General features: G+C 38.3%; 1 non-coding gene across 1 annotated transcript; it reads left to right on the plus strand.

Annotated features, from left to right (window-relative positions):
* Nucleotides 1-16220: 16220 nt before the first annotated feature.
* LOC141615891 (small nucleolar RNA R71) lies at nucleotides 16221-16328 on the plus strand. The gene has a single exon (XR_012530279.1). It is a non-coding gene; the product is annotated as a small nucleolar RNA R71 (small nucleolar RNA).
* Nucleotides 16329-19416: the final 3088 nt, after the last annotated feature.

Here is a 19416-nt window from a genome sequence, read left to right on the forward strand (position 1 = left end):
AAAGTTAGAGGATTTACCCTCCGAATCAGATGCTGCCAATCGTCCAGGCCAGCATCCGTCACAGCTACGTCAAAGTCACGCAGCTCGGAGATCGTCGTCCTCCCGGTCGCGTCAGTGTACTCGAGGGTCTCGGGGTACTCTGGGGGCTCGATGCCCGCCGCCTCAACCTCCTGCAAAACCAAATATTTCTCGTTAATCGGTGGTCTTTCATCATAGTTCTCAAAAAATCAAGTAAAGAGGAAGAGTAAAAATGCTCACCACTACCGGCCAGTACGCCAACCTCCTGTAGAGGAACGCCGAGTAGTCCTCGCCAGGAAGAAGGAGGGCGTCACCACTAGCGCCAGCCAAGTCCGCCTCCCTCTCTGCCTCAGAAGGCTCCCTGAACATCGTCCTAAGAGGATCGATGGGAACCGTCAACACGTCCCGAGAGCACTGACGAGCCAAGCGCTCGCCCAAGTACCACACCGGACCCATCGACATCCTCAACAGCAGCCGGCTCGAGCTCCTAGGTCGAAGGACCTCAGTCACAAAAGGAGGCGTGTCAGCGTACTCTGCCCAAGGCCTGGGCACCCACTGGGACGAGATAAACAAGGAATCATTCTTATGATCAAAGCAATATAGAAGCAAATGAATATAAGTAAGATACTTACGCTGTCTAGCTGAAGAGCGTTCACGTCCCGCCGGTAGACACCGTGAGAAGAACACTTGCTCTTCGTCCTACACATCACCCAATCCCTCACCACGGGATAGGCCTTCTCCAGCGGCTCCGTCCTCTTGGGCGCGAGGTTCGGGAAGTAGGAGTACACCCACGCCTATAAAGCAAGATAATCAATAATGATCTCTCAGGATTTGATAAAGAAAGGAATTAACTTTGGTCTAAAGGAAGGTTCATACCTCCAAAGAGTAGTCCGGTCCGAAACGGCGCGCCGGAGAAGTCCCCTTCTCCATCAACTCCGGACGAACCATGGCCCTCATGAAGCGAATGAGGACCGCAAAACCAGCAGTTACCCAGTCCCAATGCCCTAGGGAACTCAGGTCAGAAAGGAAGGGAAGAAGCTTCGTCGACAGCCTCTCGCCCTTGTCTTTGAGGTAAATCGAAGACAGAAACCACCAGAGCCACAAACGAGCCCTCTGCTCAGCTGTACAGGGAGGAGGAGCTGTCTCCCTCCCGTCAATCATCACCAACACCGGGATCTTTCCCGCAAAGTAGTCTCGAACGTAGGAGCTGGGCACCAAGCCCGGCACTGTGACGGCCTTCGGCGACAAGTTCCAGCCGATCAATCTCCTCGCCTCGGCCGAGTCCACCCTCATGGCGCCTCCGCCACTCCACCTCCTCGGTCCCCACACCTGACCAAAATCATGCCGTAATCCTCCAAAGTGACTCCCACCTCACCAAAAGGCATGTGAAACGTGGAAGTCGTATCCCAGAATCGGTCCAAGAAAGCGCGGACCAGGCTAAGGTTAGCCCGCAGCTTCCTCTTCGCGATGTCCCTCCAGACCTGCACCAAAGGACCGAACGCTCCACGCTCGATCATGGCGCGCTCCTCTGCCGACAGCCGCTCGTAGTGCTCCATCACTGTCGTGTAGCCCGAGAACGACCTGATGTTCCCGGCCTCCTATTGTGATTTGAAACAAAAAGCTATCTTTAGTTTTGAATGAAAATAGAAAGAGAAATAAATGAATGAAAGAGGATGAGTAATAAGTAGTGAATTCCTATTTACCAAGCTCTTCACCATCCTGTAGGATAGGTGACCCTCTGCAGCCCACAACAGGTGCCTACTCTCCCAAGTCTCAGCCCACACAGGAGCTCCTCTCAGCTGACGACCTCCTCGTCCAATGTTGGCCCGTCTCGGGGACTCCTCCTCCTCGACAGCCTCCTCCTCATGGACCTCGTCCCCAGCAGCCATCACCGCGGCGGTGAAGGCCTGCTCTAAAGCCTCCTCGACAGTAGCAAAGTCTATCTCCATGGGAGTCCTCCCAGAAGTAGAAGCCACGTCACCTGCAACATTAAAGCAAATTTAGGCCGCGTCACGTGACGACAAGCCTTGGTTAGGGGATTTTCGAGCCTTCGGAAGCCCTGAAATCGCTCTTTTCTCGCCATCTTTGGCCATATTCTCACCAACCCGATCACTAATGTGGTAATTTGGGTCATGTCAAGCCTAATTTGAAGCCTAGTTCCGGGTTCGAGTCGAAATTTCGGCAGCATTTCGTTAATAACAGCGATTATACCCTAAAAAGGTGTCCTGAAAAAGCCGTCACAAACCAAAATTCCGAGATGGTAGAAAGTTTACCCATCATTCAAGGATCCCAAATACCAAGTTTCATCGCAAATGGGCGATCCTAAGGCTATTTTCGAAGCAATTTACGGTTTAGCTGTGAAACCGTCTCAAATTTCACTCAAAGGCTCAAAACTCAACAAAACTCAAGACAAATACATGTTTATGTTCCTTATATTACCAATTATCCATTTCTAATGTCAATTTGACAAGGCAAATGCATTTGGGGGAAAAGCCCCAAATTTTCGATTGATTGGGTCATAAACCCTAATTTTTTCAACTCAAAATTGAGCAAATACGGAAGATTAATGCAAGAATGAGACACATACCTCAATTATTCATGATTAATGCAAGCTTTTGAATCAAACCTTAGCGGAAATGGTGAAGATTTGAGAGAGAAATGTGTAAATTATGTTTCGAACAAATGAACATAAACCTCCTGATTATCGCGTTTTTACGCAGAAAAAACACTTTGGGGAATAGACGCAGCAGGCGCTGCGCCTCTTCCAAGAGACGCAGCTCTTGCTGCGCCTCTTCCTTGTGTTCCCTCCATACGGGTTTTCAAAAATTCGTTATGAGTTCGTTATTTGTGGGCCCATCTTTGGTGCGCCTCTTCCCCGATGTTATTTTATCCTTTTGGTCCGTTTGACGATTTTCTTTCATTCCGACCCGCATAATCTCAAGCCAGCAACAGACTGTTGCATATTATTTATTCCTTTCAAGACCTTTGCTTGTCGCAACGAGCATTTATTCCTTCACAGAATTCGACACGCCTTCATTATAACGAGAGTAAGCGGATACACTTTCCCTCTCACGACATGGAGATTAATTCCCAATCATGTCCCCAGCGAGAGTAAGCGGACGTACTGTCCCTCTCAAGACGTGAAGATTAACATCTACCTAAGCAGATTTCTCTTTCAGCAGTTCCCGACTGTGTCCTGCTATTTATAATGCTTCTCGAAGACTACCCAAGCAGTCTTCTCCTCAGCAGTTCCCGCTCGTGTCCTGCTATTCGCGATTATTTCTCGAGGACTACACAAGCAGTCTTCTTTCAGCAGTTCCCGCCTGTGCCCTACTACTCACCTTATTTAGTCCTTACGCCTGATCTTCGCTCAATAGCTTCCATGTACCTCCGGAAGCATCTCGAGAAAGAAGTCTCAGGTATGATCTCTTCTTATGGCTGACGAGCTTCCTTACGTAGTCTAATGGACTTTAAACGACCCTCCCCGATAGTCGACAGACTTTAAAATGTTCCCGACGGCAGGTCCTTGGCTCAGACCCCTTGAGCCGCCTCGCGTCGCCATAGTCGTCAGGTTCTAATCTTCGATTGACCTGATGGCTATACTTTGACTTTCGCCTTGTCCAAGCCTCAGTCAAAGTTGGGGCTCTGTAGACACCTCATTTCTGCACCTCTCGCAAACCACCCGGTGATGATTGGGCCGCATGTTTGCTACGCGGAACGATTTGTGACAATTCGTAAGTTTATCGTCAAGTGATTGCTCAAATATTAATGTCTACCTCTTAGTGGTCATCTACGTGCCGATACGGTCGTTTTGACAGTAATTAGAGTATATTTGGAGTCCGGGCCTAAAACCGTCTTCATTTTCTGATAACCGTTAAATCCCGAGTCAGAATGTTCTGGAATGTTCCTGATATTTCTATTCCATATTTCATAATTTTCATCCCTTTGGTAAACAATTTCCCGAAATATTCACATAAGATATTAAGGAAAACCAAATTATTCCGTCCTACCATAACTTAAACACGGAAATCTTTCTTCCGCAGGAGGAAACCACTTGGGAACAGACGCAGCAAGGTGCTGCGCCTCTTCCAAGAGTCGCAGTGGCTGCTGCGCCTCTTCCCAGGTCCTTTTCTGCGTAATTTCTCGTATCTTTTTCATATCTTTCCGAGATTCACTTCCAAAGAGTCTCCGAAACCCTAATTCCTTCACGTGATTAGTATAAATAGGAGCCTTCGCTCCTCATATTTCTCACGCGAGTGTCCGCCCTTCTCTTCTCCCTTTGCATTCTAGACCTTTGTTCTTACTTTTTGGCGTCTACGTGCTTGAACATTCGACCACGTAAGCTCGGATCCTTCTGAGTACCAGCCTCGTTTGCATGACCGACCAATTTGATCAACTCCACATCAATCAACTTAATTAATCTATTCGTTTTCCTCTTACGAGAGCACTTTCTTTACATTTGCGTCGAGCATCACTAATCGATGTCTTAGTCCTTCTCGTTTCATCAAACATGTAAGTCTGAGGGTGTATAATCCTTCTTTTATTATTGTTATTTACTTTTTGTATCATCAATGTAAGGTTTATGTCGAAAATATCATTAAAACCGATTTCTAAAACCGTGTTCAAAACCTCTTTTTACGGATTTCCAGAAGACTGACCGTCGAGAAAGGACGCAGCAACTGCTGCGCCTCTTCGAAGGAGCACAGTTCCTGCTGCGCCTCTTCGTGAGGCTGCCGCAGTTCCTGCTTCCTTTCTTCTTCCTTCGTCCTCTGTAATTCGTCGTCTTTATTTTTTTTCGTTTGTTCTTGTTAATTCTTTGATATAATCACATACTAATCTCACATGTATATCATTTATCATTCATTCACATGTTTAATTCGTCATAAATTCGACTTAAATCCCAAATAATTTCATATTTGCGGGTTTTCGTCATTAAATTCAATCCGGGTTGTAGAAATTCGATTTGTTCATATTGAGTTTCTGGAATTCGACCTTTGATATATTTCCATCTGTTTATTCATCGTCACCATCATATATTCATTAATCCATTGTATTTAACCTAATTAATTAGTTTAATTTGTTAATTTGTTATTAATTAATCATTCGTTCTTGTAATTAATTCGTTTAAATTCTGTCTCATTCATGTTTTATTGCTTTATGACCCATTAATCACATGTAAATAACCCATTAATCACTTTCATCTGAGTAAATAATTTAATCAATCATTAAATTTATCGACGAGTATTAACAACACGCAATTCCGGCTTCACAGCCAGAATTCAGGCCAGGAACAGACGCAGCAACTGCTGCGCCTATTCCAAAGGACGCAGCTCTGCTGCGCCTGTTCCGGGTTGAATTCTTTCCCTGGACTCCATTTTTGCCTTGACCTAGTTTATTTAGCTTGCGTATAATTAACTATTATTCATATTATCACCTTCTGTTTTGTTCGTTTATTCATTCTTTTATTCGTTTTTCTCAAATTATCCGTTTTAAAAGTATTTTCGACATAAATCGCCTATTCCATTGTAATTATTGTAATTCTTATTATTGTAATTTCTTTTATTTATTATTTCCTGTATCATTCATATGTTTTCACATGTAATTGACCAATAAATCCTACTTTGACCCAATTGTATGCTAACTAATTGTTCACCGACTTAGTTTAATTCTCACATGCTAGGATTAAAACTTGGATGTTGCATTGCATGCATATAACCGACGATATATCAAGTACGAATAACTTCCCTAATCATTAGTAGAGGCCGCTATCGAGGCGGGCGGGATTAGGTGTTCGATCAAAAGAGCTTCCTAATACGTACCCTCACCCCTTACTCCAGATCTCCGTGAACACCCGTGTTCATTGGCATCCACGAGAGTCATTCTAGACATAGAATGCTAAGGGTAACGATTGCTTAGTGTTCATGTCTTTACTTTGTGTCTTGACATGACACGAGGTATTCGAACGGTTCCAATTTCCCATAAAAATTGGTGGCGACTCCAACAAAAATGCAAACGCTTGTTCCTCTTTCCTCCCAAGCGCCCCTGTGGGCACCCCCGCTGTCCACAACTATCGAGCCATCATCGGTAGCTTACAATACTTGTGCTTAACGAGACCTGACATTGCCTTCACCACGAACAGGCTAGCACAATTTCTACATCACCCTACTGCTTCTCATTGGACAGCCTTAAAATGGTTACTTTGCTACCTCCAAGGGACGCAAGCATACGGTATACAACTCCATCAAACCTCCCCTATGTGTCTACATGCCTTCTGCGATGCTGATTTTGCAGGAGACAAAGACCAATACCTCTCTACAACCGGCTATATCATCTACCTTGGTCGCAACCCCATCTCTTGGTCTTCCAAAAAGCAAAGAGGTCTTGCGTTGTCAACCACTGAAGCTGAATTTCGAGTTGTCGCAGCTGTCACCACTGATGTCCTATGGCTTCGAAACCTCCTTACTGAGCTGCACATTCAAACCACTAAATCACCAGCTATTTACCGTGACAATCTATCTGCTACTCTCTACGCCAATAACCCTGTCTTCCATTCCCGGATGAACCACATGGCGCTTTCCTTCCACTTTGCTCGAGAACAACTTCAGCTTGGCCACATTCGCATTCAACACGTCGCTAGCAAAGATCAACTGGCCGATGCGCTTACCAAACCTCTACCCAAGCCTCGTTTTCATGAGCTGCGAAACAAGATTGGACTTTTTCCTCCTCCGTCCATCTTGCGGGGGCGTATTAACGATATATCCATATCTCCCGTATCTTCCTCGAAGATCCACATTGAGCCGTCTACAGCAACAAATCAACCAAGCAAATAATGTATAATATAGTTTCCATATTTTGTGAATAATATCTTTCTTGTACAAAGAGTTATCTAACCTAGGTCTTTGATTGTATATATATACCAACCTCATTGTACATTCAATTCATTCAATACAATTACATTCATACAACCTCTAGTCTTATACATCCATAGCCAGAATCAGGTTGAGTCGGCTGAACACGTGTTTAGGGATTGTAGTGTGTCCTCTAGGGTATGGGCAGGATCAGAGTTAGGAATCAGGACGGAAGGATCTGAAATGATCAATATTGGAGACTGGATCATTAACTGGTTACGGTTCATACAAAATATCCAGGAGGGTGTGCATAGGGTTCTTAGATTCCTGGCTACACTTTGGGGTATATGGTCTCTTCGTAATAACACGGTCTTTAGAGGGGAATCAATCCCTGCACATGTGCTCTTCCAATCAGTCGTTGTGAACATCGAGACCAACCTAAGAGGGCTCTGAATGGAGGCTGACAGAAAGAAAAAAGTGCCATACCCTATTGAGCTGGGTGAGGCGGTTCTTTCCCAAGACGCTACGGCAGTTAAGAATGGTCACCCGGTTTACATCGTTGGAAAGTGTAACCAATGTAGGGTTACACGGGTGAAGGTAGATACTAGTTGGAAAAAAAATTACAATGCTGCAACTGGATGGGTGGGGTACGACAGTACTGGGGTGGTGGTGGTCAAGGAAGGCAGGAAAATGCGAGCGGAATCGGCTTTGCAGGCAGAGACTTTGGGCATCTTGGAGGTTTTAAGGTGGGCAGAGAATAAGGCTATTCTGCACCTAGAAGTGGCGTCTAATTGTCTCCAATTGATTTCACAGATATCAGGATTAGAGAAGGCAAGCCATATCATAAAGGGTATCCTACAGGATTTTAACAATCATTATGCTTCTTTTCATTGTTTAGGTTCCTCTTATATTCCTAGGCACCTTAATAATATTGCGTATGACTTAACTCGTCATGCAATAAAATTGTAGAACCTTTCTTTACAGTTGTCAAAAAAAATGATTTTATCAACCACCAATATATCTGCCATGGCACCACAATGGACATGCAACACTTTCATATTACGAAAATTAATATCCAACTCTGTTGGGGAAGCGTCATGTAAACCCGGTGCGGGAAGAATCTGACCCAACAACGATATTAGAATGGAACACAAACAACAAACGTAAGTAACAACAAATAAAATGACACCACAATTTATCACGTGGAAACCCTTCTTAACTAAGCGAAAAACTACGGCTCTCTCGACAAATTAATTCACTAATAAATAACAAAGTTCTTAGAGTACAATCACACACTTGTATTGTCACTCCCTCTCAAACTTTATCTCACTCTTATTATCTCTAATGGATGTTGAACACTCTCTTTTCTCTCCTTTAGAACAAGAAGTATTCTCACCAATATATATTAAGTTGTCTCTCTATATTTTGTGTGTATAAAACTATTACCACCAATAGCTTTTTATACTAAGATAATATCAAAACTTCTAATAAGTTATTAATTGTTTTAATTAAAAACAATTACATAACTCTTGTGCATTATATGTTTCCTCTTCCAAAAACGTAATCCATTTACGTATTTCTATTTGAAACATCAACACACTTTATTTCATCATTTAGTATTAGGAGTTTGGAGAGATTAATCCAACATCCAACTCCAATATTCGACATTACTTTTACTCCATATAAAATAGCCAATTCCGATACTTGAACATAAATTGGAGTACAAAATATATTAGGCTTGTTAAGGGACATACTCGGATACTCCTTCCGTCTCGATCATTTGTTTACCTTTTATATTCTGTGAAGAGTATTTTAATTAAGGGTAAACAATTGATTGGGACAAAGGGAGTAATTAACATGGAATTCACGGAGAAGCAAACCAAATGCAAGAATGGACAGTTCAAATTTACAAAACAAGAAAAGGTACAAAAATATTCACACAAATATATATATATATATATATATATATATATATATATATATATATATATATATATATATATATATATATATATATATATATATATATATATATATATATATAGCAAGAATTGACATACCAATTGAAAGAACACAAATTGACAGTTCAAATTACAGTAAGAATTGACATACCAAATTAGAGCGATGATTGAAATAAGGGTTTTGAGTCAAATGATGGTCTTTTGAGTTTTTGTCTTTTTTTTTTTCTTTTTTCTTTCTTATTTTTTTTTTATGTTTTTCCATTCACTTAAACTTGGGAGAGACGGTCTCTCACTAAGTTATTGAGAGACTAATCTTCCATACCCATTTATCTGCTTTTCGTGATCCTTTAATTATTGATCGTGACACTGTAATTGTAAAATGGTCTCTCAATAAACTTATTGAGAGACCGTCTCTCAGGAGACTTACTGTTTTCCATTTTGGCGCTTAATTTCAAATTCTTAGCTCGAACCTAGGGCCGGCAAACAATGACACAATCCGAAAATTCGACAGGAATCCGACACAAAATTAATGGATTTGGGACATGGGTTGAGGTCTAATAACCCATTTATGTAAATGGGTTAACACAAACACGAGACGAGATTTAATTGGGTCGGCTTTGGGTTGAGCTTTCTAAACACAAAACCGACACAAATAACTTGTTTAATAAATTAATCATAATTTTCCTTGATACTCTATCACATAAATATATTTATATTAGTTTGAATGCTCGTGCGTTGCAACGGAATAATTAACTTATTTATAATGCAAAAAAAATGTTATAAGGGTTTAATGTCTACATTCTATGTCTAATAATTACATATTATTAAAATATCTTTTTCAAAAAAAAAAAGATTAATATATACATGGGTTAACTCATATTTATAATCATATAATCACCCCACTTTATACTAATCTTTCATTGTGGGATAATTCTACTATTTATAAGTAATATATTCACCAAACTTGGATTATTTTTCTGATGTGGGACAATTCTACTATTTATACGTAGTATATATTCATCAAACCTGTATTGTTTTCAATGTGGGACAAATAACATACTCAGAATTACACCATCTTTTTTGCACTTAGTTCGACATCCAACCAAATCCCGAATACCGAATACGTACAATTGCTACTCATTATATCTAATAGTTATATTTAAATTTAATAATATGATCAAGTACTCTCCATTAATATTTAACGTTGTTTTTTCTTCAATTTTTTTATCATAATTGAGATACGGAAATTTCCCGTGGTACCCCTTAATTTTGTCAGATTTTCCATGTTACCTCTACTTTTAAGAATCTGCCTATGGTACCCTTGATGTTCCATTTTTTTGCCCATGGTACCCCCTAATGTAAGGCTGTTAAATGGACGTTAAGTTTGATGGCGTGACAATAAAATAACAATTAAAAAATAATACCCCCTTTATTGATTTATTGGTATGGATATCTCTCTCTTTTAAATGAAAATTTAATTAACTATATCATTATAATATTGGAAATTTCTCATGGTAACCTTGAACTTTGATAGATTACACACGGTACCCCTAATTTTAAGTTTCTACAAATGGTACCCTTGTGTTCACCTTTTTCTTTCCCAGAATACCATTTGACAACTTCCGTCATAACGCCATTACTCATATGACTTGTGATGCCTTTTTCTTTTGTTATCTATTACACACACACTTCATCATCTAATTCCTAAATCCATATTTTATTTAATAAACTAACATTTAATACCTAAATAACAAAACACAAATAGCATGGCAGGCTCAATTACTCATCTAGTTACTCATAGGAGTAACGGCGTTATGAAAAAAGTAAACACAAGGGTATTATATGTAGAAACTTAAAATTAGGGGTATTATGTGCAATCTACCAAAATTTGAGGGTACCATGGAAAATTTCCGTTATAATATTGACCATTTTATTGCGCTTTTTCCCAACTAAAAAAATGTTACAACTTTAAAATTTTAACATTTAATTCAAGATTATGTTTAAAGTCTCTTATATAATAAGTATATTTTGAGAGATTCAATATATTTTGAGTGATACCTAAGTTCCAAGGATAAATCCTATTTATAATCATGGGATCACCCCATCTTATGATAATCTTCTGATGTGGGACAATTCAACTATTTATACGTAGTATATATTTATTCGTAGTTGCTCATTCATGAACGCATTTTACCCTTTCACGGACTTTTGCCATTTAATTTCCATACCCTATCCTTCCCCCAAAAAAAAAATACAAACCCTCTCTAGTTCTCTTCCTCACAAAATTAATTAAATCCCGCAGATTAATCAACTATGGATGCTAGCTAGTTTTCATGTCGATCAAGTAATAGTTAACGATGTTAATCTAATTAGGGAGATTAAATTCTTTAGATTAATAAAATTAGGGTTTGTAGAAATAATTGTCAATTGAAAATTTATATTCCGAGTTTAGCGTCGTATGGGTGTGGTTGCAGCGGTAGGCAAGAGGGTGGCCTGTGGTGCGCAAACAATCAGTACATTAAATGATTGTTGCTGATAGTAAACTACATCTATATCACGATTTATTTCCCTCTCCATCCCCATCGAAAATATGACTACATAAAACAGTAGCATGTGCATGACGACTTTCAGTCGAGTATTGAAGGTGCAAACAATGCCCGATTTAGGTGTTCTTGGACTCGTTGGAATCGTGGGAGTGTGAAGTTTGAAAATATGGTCAGAGTGGTGGCCAAGGGCTTCTCTAGGGGTGGCCAAATTGACGATATACAGGTGCTGGTCAGGGGGTTTCTATTGCAGGAATTATGGGTTTGACGTGTATGGACAAGGGGCCTTTCGAAGGTCTTTTAAAGAGGTTAGGTTGCTCTTATAGGTATGATATATGGTAGGGTGATATTTAGGAGTGCGAGATACGTCATGGTTGTGTCGATTGTGGCGGGTGACGGTGTTAGGTGGCGCTTTCGAGGCCAAGAACAGGGACTGATCGCGCAGTCTCAATGTTGAAACATGGGATTTTATTAATGCTACAACAGAAACTTTACTTTCTAGTATTATATATCAACATATGTAAAAGTTACAACTTTAAAAGCTTATAAATATGACAAGCTTGAGTATTCAGACAAGAGCAAGATTGAGCACAATTTATATGCTTTGAAACATGGTCTTGTATTATACACAAGGAAGTCGTACTGCATCTGAATTTGTAAAGCTTGAGCAATATGGGCATTTCTGTCAAGCAACAAACAATCACAAGTCAGTCGAGATGTAATCCGACTTCTGACAGCAATCAAGAAAATTGCTAACTCGATCTTAATCTTGCATTTAATCTTCAGTCACTTCATTTACTTCATTTCTCTCGTAGAAAAGATTAAGCTCATTGATGCTGCAATTCTCTTCACGGTCAACAGTTAAAGGCCTCGTCCCAGGACACGAACTTGGCAACATTGGTGAAATTAATTTCCGATAAAGGTACTGGTCGGTTAGGATTAAATGTCTGCCTAATTAGGATTAAATGTTGAATTAATTGAATCAAAACGACCCAGAATTTCAACAAATAAAGAATTAACGAATTTCCGGTTTGACTAATTCGGTGAGAGGCGTCGTTCGGTGCAGGGTGTCTGGTTCAGGTGGTCGGTTCATAGAGGGGAGGCGGCGGTGGGGGAGCCCGGTGGTTTGATGGTGTTGGATTGTCATTTGAAAGATTAGGAAAAATGGTAGACGAGGGTGTAAAACTAAGAAGGGTATAATGGTCATTTATGTCCATGATTGAGTAAATCATGTCCATGAATAAGCATAACCCTATTTATTACACCTACATTATTTTTCAGTGTGAGACGAATAATATATCTAAAAGTACACCACATTTTTGAACCTAATTCGACATCCAACTCGATTTAATAATAGGCAAATACTATATTATCTATTAATATTCATACGTCTTTTTATCATAATTAGAATATGTGCAAATGATATGAACCTATACTCTAATGATAGAATTTTTTTTAACATAGTTCTAATTATATTATTTAAACGTACTATATTTACCACACCAACATTATTTTTCAACGTTGGACATATAAAATCTATAGGTAGAAAATATAATGATATAAACTTTTAAGAGTTCTCCAAGACAATACTTAAGAGACTCAAAAGATTTTAGGTTGATGCCTAAGTTCCAAGGATGCCTCCTATTTATAATCATATAATCATCCACCTAATTATGCTATATTTCGATGTGGAAAAATTCTATTTTTTATATTTAGTATATTTGTCACACCTATATTATTTCTCAATGTGGGACATATAACATACTATGAAATACACCATCTTTAATAGGAAACTTTAACCAGAATAATCCATACTATCAGTGATATTCTCATATTAATCCTAACTTCAGTTTAACCCACAATAAACCTAACAATGACCCCCCGCATCTCAGACTAAACTTGGCATTTTTTTGACCTAGAGTTTCCGGTTAAGTATCATTTTGAGGGCCATTTAATCAGTCTTCTTCTTCTTCTTCCATACTTCATCCTCCTTCATTAAACCGTCAATTTCCCATCCATTTCCCCTTACCCCCGAAATTTTCCACTATAAATGCTAGATCTACGGCTAAAACTTTATCAAACTAATCAAATTTAATTGTAATTATATTAACGAAATTAATTTGGCTGTTTGTATTGTAGAGAAATAGTTATAGATTTATCGTGTTGATGATTGAGTTAGTGGTGGTGAGAGCAGCCAACACAGCTGTAAGGAAGGTGGCAGTGTCCCGTAGGTGATGGGTTTGTGGGCAGTCGACACAACGGTTTAATGAAGGAGATGGTGGTGAATGAATTAGGAGATGGACTGATGTGTGGATGTAGAGTAGACAAGTGAATAGTTTGCTTGATTTCTTCATTTCTCTTGCTCCTTCAGCAATTTGGTTGATTCATTTCATCTTAAGAAAGAAATTTTTGAGCTCTAGAGGCGTATTAATGGCGGAAATGTCGATTGTTTCGTAATCCAGAAGATATTGCTCGATTTGGGTTAATTTTTCTTTTTGGGATTGTTCAATTTCTCGCATGATTTCTGATACTTTTTCTGATATTAAATTGGTATTATGTTTATGATGAACTGGGTTATTGTTGATTTGCGTTGTGAGTAAAAGCGTAAAGAGCGAATTAATGGAGTGAACTGATTTTGTGTGTAAAGAGTAATAATGGTCAAATGGAAGGTTAGTAAATGGATAATAACATTTTAACCGGCTGAAAAGGTAGCCCTTCCACCGAGTTTAGTATGAGATGAGGAGGGTCAATGTTAGGTTTATTGTGGGTTAAACTGAAATTGAGATTAATATGAGAAGACCACTGATAGTATGGATTATTCATGTTAAATTTTCCTCTTTAATATGTGCAAATTATATGAAATCTATATATATATACTCTAATGATAGCATTTCTTACCATGAATCTAATAATATTATTTTCATAATTTTTTTACTGACATTATTTTGCCAAATGAAATGCAAAAGTTTTTATATAAAAATTAGAAACATCACTTGAATATAAAATAAGAAATACAGAGTATATATTATAATAATTAAAAGATTTTCCAAGATTAACTTAGGTTATAAATCATTATTGTAGAAACAGTAATACAAACTCTTTTAAGAGCTCTATTTGACAATACTTAACAGAATCAAAAGATTTTGGGTTATGACTTCTATTTATAATCATAAGATCACCCTTCCTTATGGTAATCTTCCGATGTGGGACAATTCTAATATTTATACATACTATATTCACCTACTTTGACATCAACCGATTTAATAATGGGAAAATACAATACAATCTGCACTCTAATGATAGCATTTTTTTTGTCACAATCTAATTATATAATTTTCATAAGATACTTTTTTGTCAAATGAAATATAAAGTTTTTATATCAAAACTATAAACATCACTTTAATATAATATAGAAAATGTATATATATGGGACAATTCTATTATTTATACATAATATATTCACCACACCTACATTATTTTTCAATGTGGGACATATAGAATACTAAAAAGTACATATCTTTTATATTAAAAAATTTTCTGTTAATACCTAAGTTTCAAGGATGCCTCCTATTTATATTTATAGAATCACGTTACCGTATACTAATCTTTCGATGTGAGATACATAATTTAATTATTTAGATGTAGTATGTTCATCATGCCTACATTAATTTTCAATGTGAAAGATATAACATACCAAGAAGTACATGTATCTTCTTTAAAAAACCACTATTGTATACATATTATTTTTATTTGAAGGTAAAACTATCTAGTCCCAATAGTTAGATAGGGATCTCTACATCGTACATATAACGACTCATTAACGCTCTATTACTGCATTCAGAAGACTACCATTAGTAAAATCTTTAGTTTTGTACTGTCTGAGGAAACTACCATTAGTAAAACCTTTAGTTTTATATTTTTTTATTTTCTTGTTCATGTTCTTAACTCTTTCCCGGGTAGTTCCCAACGATTTCCAGTTTATTTTTTATATCATATCGTAGATAATGATAGAAAATCTTAAGAGCTCTTTAAAACAATATTTATGAGATTCAAAAAATTTTGGGTGGATAAATAAGGTTCCAAATATGCCTCTTATTTATAATCATAGGATCACATCACCTTATACTAATCTTTCGATGTGGGACAATTCTAGTATTTGGGTGAAGAATTCTTGTTGGTTCTTTTGCATTTGGAGGACCGCTTTTTGAACATCAAAGCTTTGGTCATTGGATTGGTTGTAGGAAGGTTGATTTTGATATCCCTGGCTTTGGTTGAAAAAGAGTCTTTGAGTTTTATTTCTCATTGGAGGTGGGGTGTATGTTGGTTGAGGATTTTGGACATTTTGGCTATTGTATGAGAGATTTGGATGGAATTTGGTATTCTCATTATAATAGTTGGAATAAGGGGTGCCATTTTTGTATGCTTGGAAAGCATTCACTTGTTCATTTGTTCCCCTACATTCGTTTTGATCATGTCCCAAGGTTCCATAACTTTCACATACTCCATTTGGGATTGAGAATGATGCCATCATAGCATTGACATGTAGTTTGGGTGATTTGGAAGCTTCGTCAAGTTTAGCCATAGCCTTCTCAAACTTCAAGTTGATGGTGTCGATATGAGTACTTAGTTGAGCACCCAATTGTGTGATGGAATCTACCTTATGCTTTCCTCCTCTAGTGGCCTTTCGAGGCCTACTATATTGGGAATTATGAACCGCCATCTCTTCGATTTTGGCCCATGTTTGGTTGTCATCAACTTCAGTGAACCTCCCATTGGATCTCATATTAAGCACGTTGTGTGATTCGTCATATAAGCCGTTCTAAAACTGTTGAACAAGGAACCACTCACTAAGTCCATGGTGTGGACAAGAACGACAAGTGTCCTTAAATCTCTCCCATGCTTCATATAATGATTCCTCATCCCTTTTGCTTGAACCCGGTGATTTGGGCTCTCAACATGTTAGTCTTCTTCGGAGGATATAATTTCTTGTAGAAGGCAAGTGCTAACTTCTTCCATGAATCAATACCAAGGGTAGCCTTGTCGAGGCTCTTCAACCATTGCTTTGCGGTTCCGATCAAGGAAAAAGGAAAAAACACCCACCGAATTTGATCTTGAGTAACTCCGGTTTGAGAAATTGCATCACAATAGTCACAAAAAGTCTCCATATGTAAATGAGGATTTTCACTAGGCATCCCTCTAAATTGACTTCTCTCAACTAATTGTATGAATGCGGATTTGGCAATGAAATTACCGGTTAAATGTGGAGGTGTAGGAGTACCGTTTGGTAGGTTTTCCTCGGTTGGTACAGAATGAGATGAAAATTTAGGCATTGTTGGTTGATTTTGTGGTTGGTTTGGAATTGTGTTATCCTCTCCTTCTCTTGCAAAAGGGTTGAAAAACTCAATGTTATTTGGTTAAATGTCCACAATCTCTCCAATACCCAAAACTCTTGAAGTACCCCTAGCAACTCTTCTATTGTTGGTTAAGGTCCTTTCAATCTCGAGATCAATAGGTAATGGATTACCTTTTGATCTCCTAGTCATGCAAAATATCAAACAACTAAAAAACAATTAGAACAACCTTGAGGAGCTAGATTGACTTTCCTAAGGTAAAGAAAGACACAACTAAAACAAATAAACAAAAATCAAATCAATTGAACACCGTCCCCGGCAACGGCGCCATTTTTGGTATGTATAGTCGTTATTTCAACCAAAACAATATTTATATATTTACAAACTACTCTTAGTAGAGTAATAAGAAAAAGTCGGATCCCAAGGGACGAGTATCGATTTAAGATTTCAATTGCAAGTAGTTATGTCTTAGGGTGTCACAAATTTGGGTTGAGATGAGATGTCATCTAAACTAATCAATAAGATGAATGAAAACAAAGTAAAGTAATAATAAAAGGGGTTTGTAAACAATTGATTAAGAGCACTAGGGTGTCATGGGTTAATAAGGGAATCATGGAAATAGATCATACAAACATGTTCTCAAATAGATGCAAGCAACTTATTGTTGTGATGGAATAGAGTTAGTGTATATCTTACATTCCTAGGAAGATTTAGGTCCCGGAGCCGAGTCGATCAAGACTTTACAACACCTACAAGTTGACTTAGTGTCTTCCTATTCAACTCTATGCATGGTCTAACAAGGCTTGAGTTGGCTTATATATTACAAGCCTCATTGAAAAGATAAGAGATGGGTAAAAAATGCAAAGTTTCATAGTTTAGCATTTCATCATACATAACATGTGCATAGGTTGAAATCACAACAAGCAAGCAACTAATTATGGAAGCATATTAAATTAAGCATAGATCTAATACCATGATTGATTCCCCTAATTCCCCATTAACCCTAGCTAAGAGACTACGCAATCATGATCAAGTTTAACATGCTAATAAGGATGTCAATTATATTAACAAAGCAAAACATGATGAATAAGTAATGTAAATAACAATAATTAAGCAAAGGTAAAAGGGATTATACCAACTTGAGATGATCCAAATATAAAACAAAGAATAATAGAAGGAAACTTGATGATTGATGGAGAGTTTTCAATCCTCCAATAAACCCCAAATAATCTTCTAATTACCCAACTAAAACTAAGAACAATTGAGAGATTAAGTAAAGATTAAGATGTGATTAATATTGAAATGTGTATTACAACTTGGATTAAGACTAAATTAAGAGATTAGAATGAGATTAGGACTTGATTCTAAGGTTCATGCTAATCTAGGTAGTACAATAGGGTAGTTATACTAAAATTAAGTACAAGGATTAGGGTTACTAAGGGCTTAAATGAAGATTAAGACCCTAAAAGAAGCTTGATGGTTTACAAATCCCGAGGGACATGCGCGGCCTGAGTAGCAACTCCCCAGGGACACGCGCGTCCTGGCTTGAAGTATGCTCGGGTCTGTAACGGGATCCGCGCAGATTGAGCCTCGAGATGCCCGGATCCTGAGCTGGGACGCTCGTCCTGAGCTCGGGATGCCCGGATCCTGGGTCAGGGTTCCTCTTATTCTTGGCTACCTAACAATCCGCGGGGAGTGTCTTAGGGACGCAAGGATCTTCATCATTGCCCAATTCACTTGATTTATTTGCTTAAGCCTTTAGTGTTGGTCTCCTCTTCGATGCTTGGTCATTAGATGCGATCCATTTAGCTCCATTTTCCTCCATAAATTCAAGGCTAGCAATCCTCTCCTACCAAGGACACAAAACCTCAAAGAATATGCAAAATAGGGAACTAAAGATAAGAAATGACCCAAATAGTTGCTAGAAAGCATGGGAATGAGGTTAATTCGGGGACTAAATGTGCTCAAATATGAGTCACATCATGCATGAAGCCAAATGAAAAAATGAAAATGAATAGTGATTTTGGTGGTGTGAAAAACCTCTCAATTAATAGACTATGCCACCAGTTGTATTACAACGGCTGGTTTAGAATCCGAGTTCTGCACAAAAATTTTCGAGTTTTGTTTTAAAGAATCTAAGCTATGCTATAAAGTTTCTGAACTAACACATTTCAACATAAAAAAAAATTTAAAAAGCTCATAAAAATTACACATAAGCTCGAATAAATGTATAGTGATTGTACAATGCTCATTATTGATAAGACCGCATTTTATCCCATTTTACTAGCGGTTTTAGTTCCCTTTAACCCCTTAGCACGTGCATCATTATCTATTTAAAGTACCTTCTAGTATAAATAACCTTTCCCCGTTCCCGACTCGTCTTTTGAGTATAGTTCAAGGTCTTCCTACCTTTTAATTTACATGTTTGCTAGGAGGACAATTGCGGACACGGGGTAGAGCATAAGAGTCAAAGTCCTCAAGCTGGGCAAAGTGGAGGAGAAGTCAAGTAAGGAAGAAAAAGACCAAGGAGCATTTTGGAGCTGAAATTAAAGCAAATCTCCGTGTCGTGAAATTTCACCCGCCGGACGAAATTTCGCCCTTCGTCAGATTTTTGCATTTTCGACTTGATTCTCATCTGGTGAAAATTTTCACCCGCCGGGTGAAAATTTTCCCGTCGGGTTTTCACTTGCTTTGT

The sequence above is a fragment of the Silene latifolia genome, chromosome 11 (genome assembly GCF_048544455.1).
Source record: "Silene latifolia isolate original U9 population chromosome 11, ASM4854445v1, whole genome shotgun sequence".
NCBI lineage: Eukaryota > Viridiplantae > Streptophyta > Magnoliopsida > Caryophyllales > Caryophyllaceae > Silene > Silene latifolia.